Here is a 9,897-nt window from a genome sequence, read left to right as displayed (position 1 = left end):
AGATGATAAAGGAAATGGGAGCAACCACTACTAGAAAAAAGGCCTTCAATGACACGCATTGCGTGTCATTAAAGGACCTGTCATAAATTTGGTATGACACGCTTTCCGCGTGTCGTATTTAATGACACGCTTTAATGACACACGTTTTTGACATGCAATTATGACGCGCTTTTAATACCGGTGTTTATGATAGCAATTAACAACATTCATATATGCGTGTCATCTTATAACTTTTAATTTTTAATTTTATTTTTTGTTTTGCATAATTAATAATATTTAAATTAATAACTTAAAATATAGCAACAAAACTATACATTCCATTTCCAAAATAACCATTCTAAATCAAAAGATTACATATAATCCCTAAGTTAACAAAAGTATCGCTTAATATTTAGTTAACAAAAGTATCAGTTAATATTTAGGATAATACATATCACTAACGAAATATAAACTGGGTTGTATACGCCGACCAATCTTCTCGAACCGCATCGAAATCTGCCTCCGTGTATTCATGTTTGCCTCCCCCAACCTAAGTTGAAAATTATACAAAAAATAGGTTAAGTCCAAATTATATAAACCTCAATAAAACAGAAAAATAATAAAATAAATAAATTTCACTTACATTGTTATCAACAAGGATTTGAAGTCCTTCATGAACGATCTCCTTCATGAAATTTAAGATGTAATAACCACACTTGGTACTTCCCGGTTGAGTCGGGCACTACAAAATTACAAACATATTAAGAAATAATTAAGGTTTATAATTACATGTTGTCAAAAATACCAAATATATTAAGTTCTCACCTTGCAATTGACCCAGGTGACTTTTACCCGCATGTCGGATCCGGTGTTTACAGCGTACAATACCATTGCCCTACAAACAAAATAATGAAATATATCAATGAATATGATATACAATGTTTGAATAATTTGTATTACTTACGCATCAATAATTTGTTTCAGTTCCGGATTGACATCGATAGGCCTTAACGAATCCAGATAATAACAAGTAGTAGTTTTCATGTCTAATACAGCCAACACCCAGTGTTTTCTACAAAAGACGAAAACCAAAAAAAGTCAACATTGAGTCCTAATTTATTTCGAACCATTAATTAAATGAAAATTCTGACCCGGGATTGTAGGGCACTATGACGATGTCATTGTTGTTTCGTTCGGTTAGCCGATTTGCAAGTAGTTTACTTGAGTCATCAATATGTTTGGATTTCGTTTTACGTTCATCCATCATGGTTGCAGTCGCGGTAACAAAACATATTCCACGATCTTGAATCGGTCCGTTCTTGATTTGCTCGTATAAGTTCCTGTTAACATGCAAGTACTAAACTGATTAACAATGTTGTATTTCACAAACAATTCTTTAAATTAAATCCATACACTTACATCATATATGAAGTAATAACAGAACCGGTCAGCCAATCTAGTGCAAAGACGGCTTCGAAATCTTCCATACTTAGATACGTGTAACTTTCGTACCCGAAACAATAAACCCAAACCGTGAAAACCAAAGTACCAAACCAACGACTTTTTAACTGTTTCTGTTTCTGTTTTTTAACAATCTGTTTTTGTTTCGGTTTAACAGACTGTTTTTGTTTCTGTTTCTGTTTCGGTTTAACAGACTGTTTCTGTTTAACAGTCTGTTTATTATCTTTAATGTGCTAATGAGGGATTCCAAATGTGCAGCCCCAATGATCTGCTTCTAATAACGAAGATTCATACATGGTTTTATTCTATTACGTGGCTTTGGATTTTGAGATTTGTTTTCCTCTTCTTAATTCCGGTTCTTTGTATGGTTTTACTAATTTCCTCTTCTTAAATCCTCTTCTTAATTCCGGTTCTTTGTATGGTTTTACTAATTCAATAATGTTCATGTTATCACAATTTGCATTAAATGAATTTGCTGTGCAGTTTTTTTTAACACAAATGGATGCAATTCTTTATAACTTTGTAAACAGTGTGCTAAACAAAATATGTTAGTTTGTATATTTTCTCTAATGGACGGTATGATTTGTTTGTTTTATATCAAATTGTTTTATGCTTATTAGCTTATGATTATAATTATGATGTGCAGGCTCACGTTTTAACAAGCAAATATCTCTTTACAAGGTTTATGCATTAAGATAGAAGTTATTGTTAAAGGTTATTAATCTATTTCTTGGGTTATTGACTTATTGTAGTTAAGTTTTTTGTGACCACCTATGTTTTGTTTCTAAAAAGAGAACAATTAGAGATAGCTATGTCTGCATCTCCTTTTATTTTGTATTTTTCATTGGATAAGTCATCACAATCAAGCACCGTTCTGTAACATTTGTTAATGACGGTGATGGTGATTTTGCAGAGGTGTGTGAATATTATGATGCATGGTTTTGGTATCACCAGCGTTTTGGTCATCTTTCACTTCGCGTAGAAACAAAGATAGCCAATGTTGTAAAAGTGGCCGAGTTCGATTGACTTTTGAATGTAGCAAATATTATTTGCAACTACTGTATCTAAAACCGAACACAAAGTACACCGCCGCATCGCGCGGGTAACAATGCTAGTGTATATACATATAAAAATGCAAAACAAATCTTAATTTAATTTTTATTATTCATTTTTATTTAGAGGCTCGATAAACCCAAACCGTGAAAACCGAAAACCAAACCAAAACTATATCGTTCGTAACGGGTCGGTTTGGTTCGCTTTAAAATCTGAACATACCTTTTCTGTTTTGGGTTTAAGAGACTGTTTCTGTTTAACAGTAAATTTATGTATATACATATAAAAATGAAAAACAAATCTGTTTTTAAGCCCTAGCCAATTAATGGTAGAATAAGGTAAAATTGAAGAAATCTACCTCAAAGAAGATGAATTCCTTCAATAACTCCTTCAATAAACTTAAACTTGTGCTTCAATCCTTCAAAAAATCAGGTCGTGGTGTTCGTGACTGGTGGCAGAAGGTCGTCTTCGGTGTTCAATTCTTCAACGTTACTGGCTGGCGTTAGTTGTAGTGGTCGGCGTTCGTTTGGTGGTGGCCGGCGTTCATGGTGGTGGCAAGCGTTCGGGGTTGGAATGGTGGTGGTCGTGCATCTGGTTAGGGGTGGGAATGGAGATTTGTATAAAGGGTTTATTGATAATATTGGGTCAAACTTTCTTCAATAACGATAACATTACACAATTTTAAGTTTTATTTCATATATTATAATTAGGGTCAAACTTGGTCAAGGTTTAATGACACGCATATTTGGCGCCAGGATTAAGTTTACAATTTTGAATGAAAGATTATGACACGCAAACTCCTTTTTGAAATTTATGACAGCTGTTTAACGACACACAAAAACAAGTGTCATAAATCTTCAATTTTGCAAAATTTATGACAATTTTTTAATGACTCGCATAATTGTGCGTCATAAATCGACGCGTGTCATTGTGTGCATGTCATGGAAGCCCTTTTTTGTAGTAGTGAACGCAAAAATAATGTGAGGATATGGTTTCTATTTTATGTTATGAGTAATAAATTAAACGATATTAAATGTTTAGCTAAAATAAATATATGTACAAAAACCTTTCAATAACACAACATATACAAACGAACATGAACGAATATTGTTCATGAGCACATTACCGGAACACAATTGAACGAGCGGGGGCTTTGATCATGTTCGTTTGTTTAACTAATTGAATGAAATGTTTTGTTTATGTTCATTCATTTATTAAACAAACGAATATAAACGAAGTTCCCTCCGAAATGTTCACGAAATGTTCACTAAACGTTTGGTTCGTTTACATCCTTATGTGTTTTTAACATGTTGTGAGTAGGGCAAGAGAAATAAAGATAGTGGTTGGTTTGGCTAGTGCAAACTTGACACACGAAAACACCTTATATTAATGAGTTACGCCGATGTCCGTCGTAAGCCGTTGGAGTTCAATGTTGGTGACAAAGTGTTATTGAAAGTTTCGCCTTGGAGAGGCGTTGTTCGCTTCGGTAAGAAAGGAAAGTTAAGTCCTCGATTCGTTGGACCCTTTGAAGTACTTGAACGAATCGACACTGTTGCATATCGTTTGCGACTGCTCGAGGAAATGCAAGGGATACATGATGTATTCCATGTTTCGAATCTGCGTAAATGTCTAACTGATGAATCTTTAGCAATGCCATTAAAAGACGTTGATATAAATGAAAACTTAAAATTTGTAGAACGTCTAATTCAAATAGAAGATTCGAAAACAAAGAAGTTGAAAAGAAGAACATTGAAAATTGTGAAAGTAAAATGGGACTCGCGTAGAGGGCCCGAATATACATGGGAACTTGAAACGGAAATGAAAATAAATACCTCCATTTGTTCTTGTAAAGCAATCTCGATGACGAGATTTATTTCAAGGTGGGGAGGATGTAACATCGTGTAAAATTCGAGCTCAAAATGTAAACTTTCCAAAGTCAAGGGACCAAATTTGCCAAAATTCCAAACCTTATGGTTTAAAACGAAAATTCTGTTTCCTTGTCCCATCACGATACGCGACAGGACAAAAGGACAAGCCATCGCGTATCGCGATGGGGCTTGGTCAAAACTTCTAGAAGAGGTCAACAGCGATACGCGATCACTGTAACCTACGTCATCGCGTACCGTGATGACGTGGCCTGACACCTGTGGCACAAGACTGCCACACGTCCACACGTGGCACACCTCTCGTCACGTGTCCCGACACGTGGCAACACGTGGCACATCGTCCGCCACGTGCCAACACGTGGCACACCGTCTGCCATGTGGTAACACGTGGCAGACCTACGTTGTGACTGCGCAGGGCTACGTCGCGCTACGCGACGGCCGACGGGTGCCCAGGAGGCCGTCGCGTACCGCGGCGGGTTCCAGAATTTTGAATATAAATAGCAGCCTCGGGTCTTCATATTTTCACACCAAAAATACACATACAATCTTCTCTCTACTCTCTCCCTAAACTCCGAAATTCCGATCCTCGATCCACCTTGAAAAACGTGCCATAATACCTCGATTCTCGTGTCCAGAACCTCGATTTCCGTGTCGACGTTACCTCGAAGTTTGTGCCACCCTCCACCCATATACGACCAAGGAAGGTGTTTGTTCTCGAAAGGCTTGTCATCAATTTTCGAAGATTGGTGTTATCGCTGACGTGCCAAAGTTGATCAAGAAAGTGAAGCGGCGTTGGAGTGTCGCTCAAGTTCCTAGAGTTTCTAAACGCCAAAAAGGTTAGGCGTAACGACAAATGAATATAATATAATATTATATTAAAGGCTTAAACCTTAAGTCGAGGTTATACTCGACACCTCGATAAAAGAAAAGAAAACATAAACAAAGAAAGAGTAAATGATATGATGGGATAAATAAATATATATATATATGTGCAAGTATATATATTCTTTGTTATGAAAATATTATTTAAGTAATAATGAATATTCTTAAATAATAAAAGAAAAGAATACGTTTCTTTGAGAAGAAGAAACGTCGGGTTATATAAATAAACTAAAGGTTTATAATTACTTTTAAACTAAAGGTTTTCAAGTAAAAGAGATCTATGAACTAAAGGTTCATCGAGGTAGAGTTATAAAATAAGACTAAAGGTCTTAAGCCGGATTGTATATCCGACTAACAAATGGTTATACTCGTATTATAGGTGCGAGATAGCAAGGGAAAGACCCTCGGACGGTGTTGAAGCCGATCCCAAAGTGATAAGGTGAATACGCCCCCAAAATTTTAAACTTGTTTTCAAATGAGTCAAACATGTTATATAAAAATGTTTAAAAGGGACTACATGTCCCTAAAACCATTATAAATGAAAGTATAAACCTAGCCCTCAGGCTGTGATATACGTGTGTCTGGATCCTTACATATGTGGTAGTACGCGATGGGCACATCGCACCACCTTGATCGTAGGACGCTTTCCCGCGGGAACTACGATCATTGTGTATACTTACGGGTACTTAACTAAGTCGAACGCTGCGGTGTTTGCTGAGGTGACCTAGAGTAGAGACTTGAATTTATAAAAGTGATTTGACTTTGTTCTTCCTAAGCCACGATGGGCCGAGGCAGGCGTAGTCTCGAGGGGTAATAAAGTAAAAGAAAATATTTTAGTGTCAGCTTATTCACCAGCATTCGTTGCTGAAGTATTTTCTTACATTTTGCAGTTGAACAAGATTAGCGCCTGGGAATGTCGAAGTGCTACTTATACATCCGATGGCTCGGATTTGTTTTATATAAACTTAATATGTTAAAATGGTGGTTTGTAACTAAAACAAGTAATCTTTTGAACTTAAACGGGAAACTTTTATATCCCGTCTTTTGTATTGTAAATATTTTACAAATTTGATCCTTATATTTTATAAAGACTTCCGCTAATTTAACGTAACTCTAATTTATTGTCAAATATGGTACCAACTGTTGGGTCGCACTCTTAGACCTAAGATGGGGGTGTGACGCGCACACACACACACAAACACATATAGTTGATTTCTTCTAAGAACCACTTTAAGTTTTAAGAACTCGAAAGAACTCAACATAACGACTTTTTTTATATATTTTTTACATGTATGTAAGATATGTAGCTTGCATATATGTATAAAAATTACAACATTTTAAGGCACAGAGTCGAATTTTTACATAGGTGTAACAGACGTTTAAATTAGTGTAATTAATGTACATATTTATTATCCCTCCCACTTAATTTTTAATCAAAGTTAATCTCAACCAACGCGTTTTAGACTTAATGGTAGTTGGCGAGAGGAGAGTTCCATAGTTAAGCGTGCTCAGGTGAGAATGGTAGTAGTTTTGGAATACCGTATGCCCGAGACACATAATTAGGTTAATGTGGCTAGCCGTGTTTGATCCAAGTCGGGTCATACCCAATAACGAGTTAGACACACACCAATTATGTATTTGTTGAGATATAATCTATAAAACAAATACAGAACACGACACATTCAGAAATCGGGTTTCTGAATAATTACTTGAAAGTGTTAAATAAATTAATTGGTTAATTTATTTATTCAAATAATTATTATTGGAATGATTATTTAGACATGTGTTCTTTTATAAAATGGTTTATAAAAGATGGGGTGTTTATATATTTTATAAAGTATAAAATATATCATTTAAACATGAGTCACACACACACTCCATACACTTGGTCAAAGTTGGTAAAGTTTTGTTGGAGATTGAGTAAAGTTTACTTGACCAAAAATGAACCTAACCATAGATTTGATTGAGATATGATCTCATATATATAAGAATGGTTCAACACACTTTCAAAGATATATCACTCTCTTTCCTTCTTGTTTTTGGTTCGGCCGAAGTCAAGAAAAGAAAAGGTTCGGGTCTCGGTTTCTCGTGTTCAAGCTCCCTAACATAGCTTGGTGTGTATTGGAGGCTCGGGGTACGAACCATTTGAGGTTTTCTCCTTGAAAGCTAGCCAAGAAACATCATCATATTCTTCAACTTCAACTACACTCTTAAAGGGTTAAGAATGTAAGTGTTTATAGCTTTGATAGTTTAGTTTTTTCCGTATTATTTGATCCTTGCCTCGGGTTTCTAATATATAGATTATTGGTAATCTTATGACATGAATAAACTAGGTTGTTCATGAACACATATCATATAAACTTGTAATATATATATATATATATATATATATATATATATATATACATATGGATACATATGTTTAAGTTTGTGATTTTCACGCTTCCGCCTTAATTAATGACTAGTTAAATGGTTAACTAAGTTTAAAATATCCATAGAAACCCAACAAGTAGGATATATGACCTCCTGGGAAGTCTCTACCTAGGCAACAAAAAACAAATATGTGAGCTCTTCGTGGGCAAAACGGACAATATTGGTGGTGCGAGGGGTCAGATGTTACAAGTGGTATGAGAACCACTCTCGTGCCGTTCGAGATGGTGGGGTCAAACCTCATCACGATGAGTCCCCGGGGTGTCGCAAGGTACATCTTAGGCAAATCTCACATCCTGGATTAGATGGTGGAGCAAACCTCATCGAGGACGATGAGTCCAGGGGGGAGGATGTTTGTAACATCCTAAGCAAATTCCATATCGGCTGTGAACAAGATAAATCCTAGGTTTATAAGTAAATGTTCCGCTTCTTAAAATCACCAATGCGTTTTGGGCTTAATTAGGATTGTTCAGAATTTGATTTGAATTCGAAATATTCGGAATTTGATTCGATTTAAATGCGATTATTAAGATTCGAATTCGATTTTAAGAAATTCGAATTCGAGTCGATTTGTATTTGCATATAGTAATCGAATACGAATTTATGATTTTTTATCCGATTCGAAATTCGAATTCAAATTATAATTGTCCATTAGAAAATAATTATACTCGATAGCATATACTATTATATTTTAATTTTGTCCATATTCTTCAAAGGCTCAAACCCTATAATTTATAAAATCGCACTTTGCATTACTCAAACCATAATTCAGACTATTCTTAGCTCATACCATTATTCTTAATTTGACCATATTTCCAAACCTCTTTTTGTTTGTTTTACGATATGATTATGGTTTTTGAAGTTTTTAACATATGTGTACATGAATCAAATCAAATTTATTCGAATTATATTCGAATTTGAATTTCATATACGAATCGAATCAAATTTCGAATATGATCTATAAAACGAATACGAATTCAAATCTAATATTCAAACTTTTAATCGAATATGAATTCAAATATTAATTATTCGGATTATTCGATTTGATTGACTCAAAAATTCGTTATTCGATTCGATGAACACCTCTAAGATTAACGAAAGTGGACGAGATGAGAGCTTCACAGATTAACGTGCTTAGGTGAGAGTAGTAGCAGGATGGGTGATCTCCTGAGAAAGTCTCCACTTGAACAACCAAAAACATATTCATAAGCTTTCCATGGACAAAATGAACAATATTGGTGGTGCGAAGAATTAGATGTTACATTCATCTAAATGCTTGCTCTAACTAACATTTTTGATCGTTTTCATTTTACAAATAAAACACATATATCAAAAGTATAAAACTTATAGTGAATATTGATCATTTAATAGGAAATCTTACATCTTATTTTTGTTAAGTAATAAAAGAAAACCCCTAATATCACATGGCATCTCTTAATACCTCTCTATCATATGTGGCACTACATACGGCTTTATAATCCACCACTTTTCCAAATGTCAACTAATAAATATAAATAAATAATAAATACTCATTATAAATATAAACTAATAATTAATAAATACAAATAATAAATGTGGAATAAAACTAATATTTTTGTTACTAATATTATTTATCTCATCATTATTACTATTATAGGTAGCCTTTTACTAATCAACAAAGACGTGGGAAAAAATAACAAAGTAGCTTAGAAAATAAGGATCGATCATCAGAATTGTATAAGTTTGTGAGTGCAAAAGAGTATTTTGTCATAGTCAATTGTTTTACATTAAATTAGTTAAATTGAATCAAAGGTTTTGGACAATTCAAAAAAAGTTGATATCATGTTATAATCTCTAGCAGGGGCAATTTAGGAACAACGTTTTTTTAGTGCAAAATATTGTTAATCGAATCATAATTTGATACAGGTCAAGGTGGTTTTTTAAAAAGCATTTTTATTTAAAAAGAGTTAACGTGCCAAAGTATGTTTCATCTTTCGGGTCATGACTTTGGTTATAAATCTTTAGGGAAATGACTTTGGTGACAGAACAAAAGACTGCTCTGGAAATTTAAATTTTGGTTTTGGATTAGATTCAAAGTCAATATTTTTTGTCATGAGATTTTTGATTTGATAGAGGCCAAATTTCTAAAAATAACATTTTCTGTATCTTGGTTTCTTTTAAACTACTAACGGGTCAAAGAAGAATTATTTGTGTAAAAGTTTGAAGA

The 9,897-nt window shown here is 34.3% G+C and overlaps 1 long non-coding RNA gene across 1 annotated transcript; it reads right to left on the bottom strand.

Moving 5' to 3' along the window:
- Window positions 1-304: 304 nt before the first annotated feature.
- LOC143630643 (uncharacterized) lies at window positions 305-1,501 on the bottom strand. Its single transcript, XR_013153212.1, has 4 exons — window positions 1,399-1,501; window positions 805-1,319; window positions 623-721; window positions 305-529 (listed from the first exon to the last, which is right to left on the bottom strand). It is a non-coding gene; the product is annotated as an uncharacterized LOC143630643 (long non-coding RNA).
- Between the last annotated feature and the right edge of the window lie 8,396 nt (window positions 1,502-9,897).

Source organism: Bidens hawaiensis, unplaced genomic scaffold, assembly GCF_021521415.1.
Source record: "Bidens hawaiensis isolate Kalapana, Puna unplaced genomic scaffold, B.hawaiensis_p1.1 tig00005780_1, whole genome shotgun sequence".
Classification (NCBI taxonomy): domain Eukaryota; kingdom Viridiplantae; phylum Streptophyta; class Magnoliopsida; order Asterales; family Asteraceae; genus Bidens; species Bidens hawaiensis.
The sequence above is the reverse complement of the archived record's forward strand: the minus strand, read 5'-3'. Positions and strand labels throughout refer to the sequence as shown.